The sequence below is a fragment of the Hippopotamus amphibius genome, chromosome 8 (genome assembly GCF_030028045.1).
Source record: "Hippopotamus amphibius kiboko isolate mHipAmp2 chromosome 8, mHipAmp2.hap2, whole genome shotgun sequence".
Taxonomy (NCBI): domain Eukaryota; kingdom Metazoa; phylum Chordata; class Mammalia; order Artiodactyla; family Hippopotamidae; genus Hippopotamus; species Hippopotamus amphibius.
In genome coordinates, this window is record NC_080193.1 from 93,121,145 (window position 1) to 93,138,145 (window position 17,001).

At 34.4% G+C, this 17,001-nt stretch overlaps 1 protein-coding gene across 13 annotated transcripts in view; it reads left to right on the top strand.

The window, feature by feature from the left end:
• Nucleotides 1–17,001, top strand: part of IKZF2 (IKAROS family zinc finger 2) — a 164,131-nt gene that overhangs the window by 5,497 nt on the left and 141,633 nt on the right. The window lies entirely within an intron of this gene.

The following is a 17,001-nucleotide window of genomic DNA, read 5'->3' on the forward strand; positions in this document are numbered from 1 at the left end:
AAAATTTGTGAAACTCATTTATATCCATTTCTTTGACAAAGTGAAAGCATTTTGTTTTAGACTGTCCAGAGAAGAATTGAGAAAATTAGGAAGGGTGTTTTGAACTTGCAGGAATAGGCAGTCTGGGCTACTATTTTTGATAAAGGGTCATTCCTTGATATAGCAGAAATTGTCTTTGTGTAATAAGAAAGCAACTTACATGCTGTCAGTGATAGAAAACAAAATATTAAGAATTTGGTTTGTTTTCTCTTAATTATAATGTTTCATAAGTTATCAGTGCTAATGCTCTATTACTCCTACTTAAACTTAATTTGAAATCTTGTTTCCCTTATATTTTGATATATGTTTTATTCTTATGTAGAAAGGACGTCTGACTTACACGTAAATATAATTTAATTTAAGAGCTTTTTATTTGGGTGACATGTGAAGGAAAGGCATTTTCTTTCCTTTTGAATGAAGATTTAATAGCTAAAGAAAATGAATCATCTAGTGAATTTTGAACATATTCTTAATATGTTAATTCTGATTATCCTGAGAGAACAAATTTTTCTTCCCACTTCCCTCTTACAGTTTTCAAAACTCGATGTTATTGTAAAGCTACTAGCTTCATAGTTAAGACTTCTGAATTATTAGCAAGAATATATAGAGTACTATTGAATACATTTTGCAGTGTTAACTTTAAGTGATTCTAGCTATTGACTTGAAATTTTGAGTGAACTATGTGAACTTACTTTACTTATTTAAAAGTTTTCTTTGTTTTTATTAATGGGAAGCACTTCCTAGTAAGATTTCATTCTAGAAGCAGTCATTGAGATTTCTTTATCACGTAGGAAGAAAAATGAATTGTTATGAGGGAATGTATATTAAATTATAGCACTAATCTCTTGTAGCATTAATTTATTTTTTTGCTAGTTGGCTGTTGATTTGATAAAAGTTACACTACTATTGCAATATAGGGAGTACAGTTTTTACATTTTAACCTTTAATGTTACTAGGTCCTTGGCAGAATAGATTTTTATTTTTCAGATAATTTTCATTTAATTTCTTAAAGAGTAAAGATGGATTGATATGCAGTTTCTGTTATCTTAATATTTAGCTATTGTCTTTGGAAACACTGAATATAAGGGGTAGGTAGTAATGGGTAATCAGACTGACTGCCATCCTCTAGCCACGGCTAGAATATCAGCAGGAAAATGCTTGCTAATTGGTTAATTAGCTCCTTTATTTGTGAATTTGAGTTTTGTTTTGCAAGTAGTCCTTTCTAAAAGGCAGTTCACTCATGTATTTTATATAAACATTGCAGAGTATAGACATGATCAATTTGGACAAATAAGAACTGCGCTTTTGACGTTTGAATTTTTCTCACCCAACAACAGTAAAATTATGTTTGGTAAAGAGGTTTTGTTTTTGTTTCCTTATTTTAACTAACTAGCCTGTGGCAATTCCATGTTAGTATAGTTTTTGGCCAAGCTGCGTGTGTTTTCATGTTCTTTTCCAAAGAGTCGCAGGTTAAATATTTTGGCTCTCACTTCTGAGCTGTCTGTTGCATCCTTTTCGTAGCCTCTATTTACAGTATCTAGGTTACCCACTTAGGTGTTAGATGGAGAAGATACCCATTTTTCCTCTCTGTTAGATCTAGGAGAATATCAGCATTTTAGATTGCCAAAGCAAATAGTGCTAGAGAGGGACTCTTGTCTGTTAATTAGAATAAGAGACCTATAGTCGGTCACTCAAGATGTTTTTCTGTGAGTTGGAATAATTTTTTGTGCGTGTGCAATTTGTCACATCACTTGTGTCTGAGATCACTGGTTATCCTAAATCCCTTTATATGCATTGCTGACTTTATTATATGAAAAGAACTTATTTATTTTCTGCATTTTTTAATATCTTCAAATAGTCTTCCTAAAGGGCTGTGACTTCCAGAAACAAAATTGCAATTTCGATTGAAAGTATTAGAGCCAAAAGTAAATGTGAAACCTTTATGATAGAATAAGATAGGTTCCACAGCAGCAAGGAGAGGACAGGAGTATATGTGTAAGAGGTAAAAAGTTATTTTAAAGCAGTTTAGAAAAAAAAAAAACCTTTGATTTTTATGAGATAACTACGTTCTAGCAGTAAAGTAACACTACCATGTGATAGCCCACTTATTTTGGCTTTAGGAAAGTGGTCAGTTTTATTCTAAGGTCATAGTCATTTGTTTAGGTTATTCTAAGATGAAGGGTGTCTGTACAACTTGCTGCCAGCTATTGTATAAAAAATAATGACAGCAGCTATCATTATTTGACAGTGCTAAAAGAGAGCATTGGTGACTTGGGAGAGAACTAAAAATGTTACAATGCCTGACAATCTTTGGTTTTAAAATTCAACATGTAAGGTAATCTTAAAAAGAAGTAAGAGGTATTAGTGAACTTAACATTTTGTAATGACTACCTCCTGTATTTTCGAGTGAATTTTCTTAGAGAAATTTAGACTTCTTCTTCTAGAATAAGGATCTCTTTGATAAGAAGATGGGCATTGTTGCCCGAGATCATTAGTGTACATATTGAGTCTGCTGACAATCTTCGGTGTCAGGGATGACAGTATATGCCTTGATGGCTACTGGAAATACACAGTGTTAAGTGATTTTAAAAATAGAATCTGGAAGTTAAGAATCTGAGACAGACAACTCAGAACAATATAAAAATAATCCATATTGTATTTCTGCCCATCAGATGAGACTTATTTTGTGATTCCTTATGTTTCTAGGTTAGCTCATTTGCAATTCTTGTAGAGTTGCTTCAGTACCTGTTTCAAACTGTTCTATACCTGCTGCTGAGTATTTTGAAAGATTTTTAAGGTTCAAAAAATTGTCATTAATCTTATTTTTCTTATCATCATCTACTTTACAATGCTAACAAGTAAATTTTCTTTGGAGATAGCTAGTGGTGTGAAAATAGATTGTGACACAAATTTTGTTTCTATTACTTTAAAACCTTTACATGGATCAACTTTGCAGTCAATACCATTTATCAGTCAGTTTGATGACCAGGTGGCATGTATGGAATTGGAAGAAGTAGTAATTCTAGTTTTACAAGACTGTGACCAATAATCAGGTCAGGGAATCTAGTTTATTCTTTTCAGAGTGCTTCACATTCATTTTTTTTCTTAGCTAGTTTCCATTTTTAGAACCTAGCGAAGCATAAGTATATTATGATTTCTATTTTTCTTGTGTGGAAATGGAGACTTAAAGAAACCACTTGGTCTCTTAGGTCCCTTAGTAGAAGGATAAAGTTGTCAGGCTTGGAACATAAAACTGATATTAGCTTATGGATTAGTTAGATCACTTCCCTGATATCTCTTGAAAATGTCACTATCTCAGGGTGCCCACCATGTCCAGTACTGACGCATGTTTTAGTGACAAAAACAGTGTTACAGAAGTAGAATAGGGTTATTATGAGGGTGGAGTGATAACAGATAATCTTGTTAAGCAGATGCTCTAATGTACTTTTGAAAATATAGCTTATGTTTTGGGACTCACCAGCTTTCTGAGTTGTCTTCTGTAGCTTAGTTTGGCAGTCACCCTTGGTTGGATTTCCATAGGACACACCCTAATATAACACCAGATGGACTTGATGTAAAAGCTCAGTGTGTTTTCAGTTGTAGTACTTAGTTTTGTATATATACCCAACATACCTTACATTTAGTTTTTACTTGTTAGGAAATTAAAAAAATAAGTTTGACTTGATTTCTTTACATCTATCAGAGGTAAGTGTCATGGCCATGTACCAAAAGGAAAAAAAAAATAGGAACTAAAGGAAGTATGTATGAGCAGGAAATTAATGGCAGAGTTGCTCTATTTTTTATTTGCTGTTCATTCTTACCCCTACCCCATTTTAAAGTCTGCTTTGAAGTAAGAGTAAATGTCTGTCTTGGAGTAACAAAACAGCTTACTTTAGAAGTGATGTTTTTATTGCCTCTATCTTTGTCCAAATTTGTCTTCCCCACTGAAAATACATTAAAAACAATGTAATGTGATTGATTAGGTTCTTTTAGGAGTCTTCCTTCAAGCCATAAGGAATTGAGATCCCTGGGTCCCATGCTTTTCTCTCCTAACTTTGAATATTGATACATTTTGATTTTATGATGGTCTGGAAGATCAATAGCAGGGTCACAGTTCTAAAATGAGGTGGACTGTGTTATTTTTTCTTTGCTTTTTTCCTTTATATCCATTTATATAAAATATATTTATTGACCTGTTAGTATTTTCCTTTTGTGAATTAATCAAGACTCAGGATATCTCTGCTGAAATAGGTAAATAATATTTAGGAACTATTTCCCTTATTATAAATGTTTAATCACAACTGGAGTGAGAGAAAAAAGGGGGGCATAATTTATTGAATATATATAGGATGCCCAACAGTATACTAAGTGCATCCGTATTATTTCACTTAGTCTCCACAACAGCTCTGTGAGGTTACTCTGTTTTATAGTACAGAAAACCGAGACTCAGAAGCAGTAGATTGCAGGTGGTTAAAAATATGGGCTTTGGAGTTATACAGGCCTGTGTTAGAATTCTTGCTTTGCCACTAGCTTGCTGTGTGATCTTAGTCATGTTACTTCACATTTCTGAGCTCCAGTTTCTTTATCTGTAGAATGGGGATAAGCAATACCTATGTCAGTGGGCTGTTGTGAGGTTTATTTTTTTATTTTTATTTTTCTGCTTTTCCGCCGTGCCACACAACATGCAGGATGTTAATTCCCAGACTGGGGATCGAATCCGTGCCTCCTGCAGTGGAAGCATAGAGAACCTCTGGACCACCAGGGAAGTCCCTGTTGTGAGGTTTAAATGAGGCAATATATACAAAATACTTAGCACAGCTCCTGACACATGCTAAGGGGCAATAAATAATCACTGCAGCTATCACTCAGAGCAGGCAAGTTACTTTTGCACCAATCCATGATTCATGAGAGTTTGTTTTTTTTTTTTTCAAATCAGTATCTCTTTGAAATTCAGGTCTTTTGCTCTTTCCGTTTTACTACATAGGTCCATGGAATGGAGATAAGCATTTCTAATAATTTCTGGTAAAAATGGAAGAAAAAACTCTCTTTTATTTAAAGCATCTGCGAAGATTTTGGTTAAGAAAGAAGCAATTTGTCTATATGCCAGACATTCTTTTTATTGGGTTTCAGTGTTCCTGAGCAAAGTTTTATGTTTTTGGTTACATGTAAAGAAAATCATTGCTTGTCATTGGTGCTCTAAAGACACCAGTCTTTAAGAATGGAAAAAGTTCTCTTAGTGGAGTAACTTAGCCATATCTAGAATCAATTCTTTCTTTGAAAATCTGTATCTAAAATTTTACCTTATTTGTTGCTTCTGGTAGTACCATAAATTCTCGTTTGATGATAATCAGGTTGTAGGCCTGATTGTTGCTAATTGTGCATTTGGGGGTGTTTAGGTGTTTTAAATTTGAAGTAAGCTTAAAATATAATTATCACTTACAGGCATTTGATGTGTTGCTATGTTGTTCTAGTTGATTAATTCAACAAATACTTGTAGGTTATCTTTTTTTTTAAGCTCTTTATTGGAATATAATTGCTTTACACTGTTGTGCCAGTTTTTGCTGTACAACAAAGTGAATCACCTGTATTTATACATATATCTCCATATCCCCTCCCTCCTGCAACTCCTTCCCACCTTCCCTATCCCAGCCCTCTATCACCCATCATTGAGTTGATCTTCCTGTGTTGTAGGCTATCTTTTATGTGTCAGGCACTGTAAGGTGAATCCAAATGTGAATAGTACACTGTTCTTGTCCTCCTGGAGCTCATGCTCTGGTTTGAAAGAGACATCTGAACAGGGCATTATACTATGATAATCTCGGTATTGTTATTATTATGAGGAGTGCGGGGTGGTACTGGTTTGGGAAGACTTCCTGGAGGGAGAGGCTGCTTAAGCTGTGACTTATTAAATGAATAGGATTTAGAAGAGAAGCAGAAGGCTTGTTCACCAAACAGACCCACAGTGGGAGCTGAGAAATAACATGATGAGTTCTGGGAAACACAAACAGATTGGTATTTCTGGAGTATAAAGTTGGAGTCTTGGAATTTGAAGCCAGAGATGACTCTGGAGAATTAAACAAGGCAAGATAATGGAATATCCTGTATAAGAGGAAACTCGGATTTCATTTTCAAGGGAGCATAAGGTTTTAACAAAGTGGATGACTTCAGTCTTTTTATTGACATGGATCATACCAGCTATAATAGGGTAAGAAGATTGTGGATGGGGACCAGTCTAGAGACAGGGAGTTCTTTAACAGGCTATTGCAATGACAGAGTGAAGTCATGAGAGCTAGTGGTAGTGGAGATAATAAGGAAGAGAAGGATTTGGGAACTAATAGCTTGAAGTGAACAGGACTTGGCTGGTAGGGTTAAGGAGAGGAGAAAGTTCACGATGATGACCTCTTGGTTGTTGGATAGATGGCAGTAGGTTCCATCAAGGAAGATGGGAAATACTGGAGCAGGTTTCCAGGAAAAGATTTAGCTTAGTTTAGTTCTGTATATAGAGAGTTTGGAGCACCTGTGGAATTTGGGAGAGGATAGCAATCAGGCAGGAGGATAGATTAGACTAAGTGTGAATTTTCCTAATTAGTGAAATCTAGTATGTAGCTGGTGGTTTTGTTACTTTCCCTCCTGTATTACTTTAACAGTAGTTTAGTATTTCTTAAAAAAATTCTTCCCTAAGCAGTTCTCAGCATTTGATTAGTGACCGTATTTCCCCAACTGCCCCATTAAATCAAAATTCTATATTGAAATATAGGAGCACAGGTTTTAATGAACTCTTTTTGCTTAATGAAGTCCTTTTATGCTAGTCTCAGAAGTTGGATTAATTGATATGATTGACGCACTGATTTTTACACAAAACATGCTAGCCCTTCTCCTTAAAATTTTGTGGTCTATTTAATATCACAGCCTTGATGGTTACATAGTTTAAAAAATCATAAGGCTGTGATGTATGCTATACACTCCAAGGCCTCTACTGTAATGATTTTTCTTTATTCTGTAACGTATTTGTCATCTATAAATATATAGTTTAACACATATGAGGAATGATTTGTTAACTAAGTAGTAGCCAGTTCTGCTACAATAATAAGCAAAGAATTTAATGATTTTATGTAGAGCCTTTTTGAAAACTTTGAGGTAAATATACAACATGATATATATCATTTGAAAATTATTTGGTACATAGGTTTTTTTTTTTATAAATTTATTTATTTATTTATTTATTTAATTGGCTGTGTTGGGTCTTTTTTGCTGTGCATGGGCTTTCTTTTAGTTGTGGTGAGTGGGGGCTATTCTTCGTTGTGGTGCGCAGGCTCCTCATTGCCGTGGCTTCTCTTGTTGCATAGCATGGGCTCTAGGTGCGTGGGCTTCAGTAGTTGCAGCTCACGGGCTCTAAAGCACAGGCTCATTAGTTGTGGCGCACAGGCTTAGTTGCTCTGTGGCATGTGGGATCTTCCTGGAGCAGGGCTTGAACCCGTGTCCCCTGCATTGGCAGGCAGATTCTTAACCACTGCGCCACCTAGGAAGCCCCAGTACATAGGTTTTTAAAGTTTATAATGTTGTGCCTTTTGAGATAAAACAAGATAGAGGGAGAAGTGTGGTATAGAAAACATCTTAATCTATTTCCTCAAAATATATGTTATAGAACTCCATCTTAGAAATGTAAGCTCTCATTGCCCAAGTCACCATGAAATTTCATGAATGTTAATGATGAAAATACCTTCATCTAAGATTTCCTGTATGTGGAGATTCAGAACTCGCTATGGAGATGTTTTTGTCTTTCAGCCATTGATCTAGAAAACATTTATTAAGCACATACTTTGTGTGATGCACTGCTGATGCTGGGGCACAAAAAATATGTTAGGGATTTTTTTGGGGGGAGGATGTTATCTTTCAAGGTCCAAATGAATTCATATTTTATTTGAGATATTAATAATCCCATTGCATTTAGAAGCAAATAAGTGTAATGTGCTCACCATGATTATATCCATTATAGATAAATGAACTGCTTCTCACCTTTTACCTCTGAGAATTCTTCAAAAGTGTATGAGTTTGAAGACGTACAATGAAACAGAGATGAAAATACAGCCAGCTTCTAAAACAGGTTCCCACAGGAAAACATTTCCACAAGAAATTTTTTATAATGTAGGATTTGGTTCTCAGCCTTGTAAGTTCCAAAACTTGATTGGCAGTGCACTTAGAGTGGTCCCAGATATCAAGGTTGGCTTGCATTAAACTAGTTTACAAAATTGATGTTTACAATTGGAATGCCAATTTATGTCTGTGCTTTCATTAAAAATAAAACAAACAAACCTGAACCAACTAACATAGGATTTGGATCACTTCAGTTGGCTTGACCAGATCATTGTTTTTTGTTTGTTGTTTTTTTGTTTTGTTTTTTTTCCTAGTGAATTGACCAATATGGGTAAAGCAGCAAAGGTCATTTAGTTAGCAAGGAATCCGAATGGAGTTCATTACATAATTCAGATGTTTAATGGCATCAGACTAAGAAAGCCTAATATGTTCAGCATCACAATAGAGATAGTATTGCCATTTGGATCAGTATGGTTGAAGTTTTTTGTCCAATTCCTTCTTCCCTGAATGGACGTGGATTTAGATTCTCTAGACATAGGCTCAGCCAAATTACTTCTGAGAGTCATTTTTTCCCTTGGCTTCCTTGGCTAAATCCTGCAGATTCAGTTTTTAACTTATACATATAATTAGCTTATAACCAATTCTTAACAGCCTAGAATCCATTCATTTTCTTAAATGTAATTTTACATTTCTGCTTAGATTTGTTAAATGTTGATTTTATAGCCTAACTCTATGAAAGCTATCTTTTAATACCTGTAAAGGATACCCCAACTACCATTACCAAAATTTCAAACTTCCATTCACAGAAATGTTGATGGGTGATGTGGCCAGCAGTTTAAGAGGTCTTAATATCTATTTTAGATAAAGATGGAAAATAGCACTGCCACCTGAGAAAGACACCTTATGTTAGCTGGGGATCTAGGAGACCTCTAATTTACAGGTCAGGAGGAATAAACAGCACACTAGTTTCACGAAATCATTGAAGTAGTCCAACCACTGCAAATGAGATTTTATAGAAAATTGTAGTATTTTAGGTTAGTTAATAGGGAGGCTATCTTAATTATTGATTGTGAATTTAAGAATATTTTTTCAAAGCACACAGATTTATTTTGGGGTCACACATTGATTATAAAGAAGTTAATTAGATTTTTTCCAGATGTGAATCTTTGAAGAAGATGGCTGTGCCTTCTCTATTGGATTGGCCAGAAAGTTCATTCGGGTTTTTCTGTAAGGTGTTACAGAATATTTCTTCATTCCTAGTATATGGTATCACACTGGGTCATTGCAGGAGCCCAGTAATTATTTGTTGAATTAAAGCACTGCTTGTGATTCGCATATTGCATATGTGTATTTCAGTAATGTGTTTCTGATCTATTTGAGGAAATTTGGAAAGTTGATTTCTTAGATGTTGAAATAATTCTGAAATCCTAGTTTACTTGTGATTTTCTTTGTTAGGGTATGTATTTATTTTAATCATGTGTGTTACTCTCAAAAGGATTTCGTAATCATCAGATCAGCCCCAAACAGATGATCTTCAAGATTCTAAACATCTCTTAAGTTTTCTGATTCCATACTGTCATAGTCAGTGGAATTCAAGTTAGTGTAAATGTTTCCATGAATATTTTATAGTCATCGCCATTGTCTTCATTACTGATAGCTTTGTAGGGCATATGTAGAGTTTACAGATTTCACGCTACATACTTATAATATTAAAATCAGTTCTCTATCACTTATTTAAAACTGCATGTACAAAATGGAATGCTTCAATTAACTTTTCTTATGCTCCACAGATATTTTGAGGAGCATATAATTAATCAGTATAAAGTCACGTTCTAATAAATTAACATTCTGGGTGTCTACACCTTTGACATTTTTGTCATTGCTCTCTTATTATCATGGAAGCTGTAGCTCTCCTTACACCTGATGGTGTCAACTCTACCTACTACTTACTAAGACATCAGTATGCAGGGCTTGGCCCTATTTTGAAGTGCTGGGAAACTACATTGCTTTATTTCTGTTGAACTAACTAAGAATTTCTGGCTGAGTTCTAAAGAGGAATTATTTCTTCTGCAACTACATAAAACATTTCCTATTACGGCCATTTTCATGAAGAGCCTTGTTGTTTTGTTTTTGTTGTTCAAAACAAATATCTTAGCAAGTAGTATTTACATATGGAATTATGTTTCTTTTGTAAGACATCTTTCAAGCCCTTTAATCAGACTTATGTCAGTATCTTTATTATCCAGGTGGTCTGAGGTAGATTGCGTTATTTTCAGTACATTTGTTACCTTTTTGATAGAAAAGTAGCATTTGTATACCTTTTATAGCTGAAGATTTAACTCCTGATTGAAGTAAGTTTAGTTATTTTACTAGAAATGATTGCTTAGATCATTCATATATCACTTAGAACTTGGAAATTGTGCTATTTAAGAATTTTCAGGTATTGAAAATAGGTAAGTAGTACCTAATCATTTTTAGGTACTGCTTTGAAATTGTAAGTACTTTAAAAACACTGATTCTAATATAGTATTTTAAAATATAAAACATTCTATTATATTGCTGAATGTTTGCAAAATATTTGAAAGCGGTAATAGATTTTGTTTGAATATAATTGAGAACTAGAAAAAAAAATATGAGATATTTTTCTGTCTGCTGTTTTTAAACTCTCAAAATATGAATTACACACTGCCATCTGTCTGAACTATGACAAATTAATGACCTAATGACAGTTTTTGGATTCAGTTTTTTGGAAACACACAAAAAAAACAAAAAAAGAAACACCCCTGCTCCCCAAGAAAACATAATTTAAAATAAGTTATTTTTACATAGATTGTGTTTACAATAAGGCTATCTTTTGATGAATTTGAGTAGTTTAGTTGGCCTCACAGTTTGAGTACAATAAATTTGGTAACAAATTTAAAGATCTATTATTTTTTAAGCAAATCAGAGAAATTATAGTTTACTAAACAATTACTTTCATACAACTGTATGTGCAAGAGAGTGCCATTTATGTTTTAAAAGAGCACGCGCACATGTCTGTGTGTGTGAATCAAAGAATAAGGAAGGAAAAAAGGAAGGAAAGATCAGGCTATTGGTAGCATTCACTTTTGGTTATGTGAAGGTAAACAGGGTGTTTTATCATTTATTCTAAATAGTTCTGCATTGTTTGGAGCTTTTATAAAAGATCTTTACTTGTATAATTTAAAAAATACTAATTCAGTGAACTATCTTCTCAAAGTATGGAGCTGTTTTGTAAGAGAGACAACAATTTCTCTGATAAGAAAGGTCTAACCTTGAAATTTCAGTAATGTAATAGACTCATGAAATTGGACTACTGCCATTGATGATAAATACTGAAGTCGGGGTATTCTCATATACAAATACTGTCAACAGACTTATTGAATATTATTTTAGATTTAGTCTGAATATAAGGTATTTTCTTAATGGCTATAATACAGTGGAATTTCCAAATAAAGTTACATGCTCTGAAATTTTTTTGAGTGATATTCATTCATAGCATGAGATGCTATAAAGTAAATAATGTACATATAAGTGTACTTCTGGCAATGGTAAGGAGACATAGCATTACGATGCCAAAAGGAATCTGAGTAGAATAAGTTAAAACCTATCCTTAGGTTTTCCGTTCTACCTTGTATATGATAATCAAATTTACTTTTTTAAAAGACCCTTAGTCTCTTTTTCATGTTCATCAATTTAAAATTCCATTGAGTGTTGCTCATTGAAAGGAAAGAGTAGAGGTGTGAAGTGTAGAGAATGGAGAAGAGCTCTAGCTCAAGAAGAAAGGATACAAACAGTGAATCCAGAAGTGAGAGATAAGCCACAGAACCCACTCAAGTTAGTGGATCTACTAGAGAAGAGGAATAGGCAAATGAAAAACACGATCTCTCCCTCTCTTTTTTTCTTCTTTCAGAAAGCATAAGTAAATGTCTGAATTTATAAGCTAATTAAAGAAGCTACCTCCTGCTTGAATGATGAAGAATGTGGCTGTAATATTAAAGTAGTTTCTGGTAGAAGGTAATCATAAATATTGATAGTCAGTAGAAAGAAGTGTACCTTTTAAAAATATCTGAAAGCCAGGGAGTGAAAGATGGGGGTCGACTGGTTAGAAGAACTGGAGTCATAAGGGTTTCAGCCCAGAAAGTTTGGAAGATTGAAGCAGTAATAGTCGGTAGTACCTAGAATAGGTTGTTTGCTGTCGTAAACCAGTGGTGATACTGATGGCCGTCTTGGGCTAATCTATTGCTTTTATCTTTTGCGAAAGTGGCTGAAATATGTGCTGTGTCTGAGAGGTATCCTAACTGGTTGTGTTCCTAAATTATCACGGATGCAGTAAACTTTTGTCTTGTCCCTCAGTTGCCTTTTTACTTCACTTCAGTGGGAAAGGGTGTTGGGGAGTTAGGGAAACTATAAGCCTGCCACAAACAGTAAGAACTTTCTCTGCTTTCTTTTTCTTTCTTTTTTTTTTTCCCTCATGGGAGGCAGCAATGAAGAAGGAACTTGATATTGAGCAGATGAGATGGGGTTTTGCATCCAGTTTTTGTTCTCTGATCTCTTGTTTTTCCATTTTCCTCCTGAAGTATCTAAGACACAAGCACTGAGTGTTTCAAAAGACTTTCTTCAGATCATACCCTGTCAGAGATTTAGAATTCCCAGGTTGGCTGTTACCCACTGGAATACTATTCTAAAATTAACCTTGTGATAATACTGCAGTAAAAATTTATCAGACGTGAGATGAAGTTTACACACGTATTATTATTGAAGGGAAGGTTTGCTAAGCCTATAAATAATAAAAATAAGATCAGGGTATATGTTCAACTGGCTTAAGAAAAGACAGTTTTTAAGCCTATTAAAAGTCAGATATTTTATTTGTAAAATATTTTAGACTGTTTGAAATGCTTTCACATCTAACATACAATGTGCTCATTAAACTTGATCTTTATTTATTTAAGCAGTCTCAGAGGAATCTATTCTTCCTGGCATCTAGAAAATAATAAACATATATTTTTTAATGATACAGAGCTGCATGCAGTTTCCTCTTCCCCTCCCTGTGTAGTAAAAAAAAAGTGAGCCCTGATATATATCAAATGTGTGACCTCTAGACAGATATTTCATCTCTCAGAGCCTCAGTTTGTAAAACAGGGATATTAATAATCTGCCTTGTCAGAGGAGTGGCGAGCGTTAGAAATAATATACGTAGAGTCTCCAGAATGGTGACTGGCATGTGGTAAGTTAACCAGAATGGTAGCTAGTATTTTATTGTTAGATAAAAAGAGTACGAGAAAAAACTTAAATCAAATAACCAAGAAAAAGATCCCACATACATGTTGTATCAAGTAGTCTTCTAGAAAGGATGTGTTTTTAGTCTGCTTTTAATCAACAACAATTTAAAAAAAAAAGTAGTCCAAAGCATTGCAGATAAAACCCAAGATATCTGCATCACTGACTGCATATTTTGGCTCTTCATCTGTCTGAATGCTGTCAGATCGTCCTTCTTTGAAAAGAAATGTGTGTGCAGATATGAAGCAATTATTAATTCTGTTGTATTCAAATCAATGAAACTAAAATTACCTAATTAATGCGAATCACAAATAAACCTGCTCTGTTTGTGAGGGGTGTAATTGAAATGGTAATTATGCGGTAGGAACACACTTCATTTGAAGATGGCAGTTCAGAAGATGTATTTGGTGGCAAGATTTGACTGCACAGTGTGCCTCCCTCCTAACCTGGCCCAGAGAGGGGTCTTGTTTACTTATTTACTAGATATGTTGGTGAGTGAATTCCCAGTATGGTTCTGAAATTCCATTAATTTCCATACTCATGGAGCTCTGTGTCCTACATCATTACCCATCTCGCTATTGCATGTCTGGAATTCTGAGAACTATATATCAGTCCCCAGTAATGTCCATTTTTTTCCCTCTTTTCTTATGAATAATCAAGAAGAAAAGTAGATATTCTTTTTAAAAGATTTTATAGCAGAGTACGTATAAACAGACTACTCATAGGTCACTTGGTTAAAAGATGCAGAAATCCTTGTAAATCTCAATGAGATTGTTTAAAGTTACACATTTTGCTTTTCACATCTGAAGTTTAACTTTTCCTGGGTCTGGGTTACCATGAGAATAGTGTCAGTGCAGTCTCTCCTTAAAACCAAATGATCCTTTTATCCAGTAATAGTTTCCTCTCTAAAAACTAGGAAGCCTTTATCACATGCTATCTTGTTTTACCATTACTCCATTGCTTGTGTACATCTTATCTCCCCTGTAAGACTGGAATCTCCTTGAGGGCAGGGAAAATGACTATAATCTCTACAGCCTGAGGGTAGTAGTCAGAGCCGGACTTTAGTACTGATCAGACTTGGGTTTATGACTTGGGCTGTGCTGTGTATTAGTCTCCATTTCCTCATTTGTCAAATAGGCAAAGTCAGTACTTGTCTCTTGGGGTGGTTGTGAGGGTTAATAAAATAACTTCAGTAAAGCTGCTATCCTAGTGCCTGACACATTTCAAGAAATTTAGTCTCTTTTCCACAGAAGTTAGTTAGCACAGTGCCTTATACATATTAGTCTCTCAATCAAGAAGGTTGCCTATTAATTTTTAACATTATGAGTTAATATGAATTGCTTATCTGGTTGGACACATTTAGAGATGTAACTCAGTTATTAGTCAGATTAACCCCACAGGTTTGGTCACTTCAGCACTGTGTGTCCTAAGGATACATCACCGAGCTAGTCTTTTTACCCACAGGCAGTTTTAAAATAAATGGTCTGAAGTTAGCACTAGCTTAGGCTCTTAAACTCTCTTCTAAACACTCATTCAGGCAGAATACTGTGTTAGACTGAAAGCCTCAAGTGCATAGAAGCCTCACATGACTTCATAAAAATGCACCTTTTTTAGGCCAGTATTGCTCTACAATACAGAGAGAGATTTTATGAAGCCTCTGAAAGATCTGTAGAAAATCTTGATTTTACATGTGTGTGTGTGTGTGTGTGTGTGTGTGTAATTTGAAATTCACCCCAAGACATTTTGGTTATTTGTTGTTAAGAAGTATGAAGTAAGATATTTTGTTGAGAAAGTTTATAGTTTTAAAGTTATTATTATTCAATATCCTGTGATAAAGCATAATGGAAAAAATTTTAAAAAGAATTTGTGTAAATAGATATGTATGTATTTATACATACATATATAAATATAGACATCTGAATCACTGCTATATAGCAGAAATTAACATGTTGTAAATCAACTATACTTCAATAAAAATAAAATTATGATGATGATGATGATGATGATGATGTCTAATGAAGGTTTCTAGTTTCCATGATCCAAGATCTCTCAAATATAACCTAGCCATTTAGTAGGTACACATGAAAATGGGAGTAATACTGATGTTGTTTTTAGTCAACTCTTACCCAGGAGCTAAATCCCAACGATCGTTTAAAAACATGAATCAGACGAAGTGAGAGAGTAGCGTAGACATAGATACACTACTAACTGTAATATAGATAGCTAGTGGGAAGTTGTTATATAACAAAGGGAGATCAACTCCATGATGGGTGATGCCTTAGAGGGCCAGGACAGGAAGGGTGGGAGGGAATCGCGGGAGGGAGGGGATATGGGGATATATGTATAAATACAGCTGATTCACTTTGGTGTACCTCAAAAGCTGGTACGAGTGTAATGCAATTATATTCCAGTAAAGAGCTTAAAAAAAAGGTAAAAAAAAAAAAAATCTGTAAGTCAGGAAAAAAAACAAAAAACCCCCCATGAATCAAATGCCTCTTCCTTGAAACTGTACACATTTCTGCTTATGCTAGATTATGAAGTTATCCCTCAATTTTCTTAGAGCAATTGTGATACTTATCACATTTACCCATGATATAATTATTATAACAGTACCTAGGATCAGATAGCCAACCTTTAGCAAAGTTGTTTTCTTTTCCAGTTTTTATCTGAATCCTTTCTTGAAATAATTGTTTAAATGTGTCCAAGCAATTTGAAATGAGCAACCAATCCTTATCAAGTTTTACAAACATTTGTTTGTAATCATTTCTATAGCTGCAAAAAATCAGGCAGTGTATTTAATAGCTTGGAGAATACCAAGTCTTCTCCTTGTTTCTATTGTAACATCGTCTTCTTAACAAGTAATCATTTTATTGCTTCTCTTCCTTTGGTTTTTCTTTTTCTTTTCTCTTTTCTTTCTTTATTGCTACAACAAAATTGTATGTTATTTGGAAGCTCATGAAATGTAGTTTGTTTGGCATAGGTTCTAAAATTAAGCCTATAATATTTAACTGGCATTGATAGGAAAGCAATGTATTTAATCCTAACTGAACTGAAGGTGCTTGTATCTCTATAGTAGCAATTTAATGATAACAGGTCATCTGCATTTTTATGTTGAAAAGAACCCTTTGTGGTAATCAATCTGCAATTTTTTCTGTTTGCCATCTTTTTCTTTATCGTGTGAGCAGTTAGAGTTGAATTACTGTAAAATACTTGTGCTGCTAGCAAGGTTGTTTTTAATCAATTAAAGTGCAATGTTAGCTACTTGGTTGGCTCTTCAGGATGGTGGAGAACTTCAGCACTCACCCAAAAGCTTGCTTTTCAAGTGTGGAGTTCAGGGATACGTGGATACATTTTGGATACTAATGTATTTTCAGAATCATGTATCTGGATGGGCACACCTCTGGTGATTAACACTTATTAGTTGTGTATTTGTCACTTTATAACAAAGTTTTTTTTTTTTCTTTTCTTTAAAATGCTTTGGTGTTTTACTTCTTTGCTGCCTGTGAGAGAGGCTGGGCTTGGTAATTAGTATTTATTTCCAAGTTTCTATTTTTACTGTATGTTTTGATT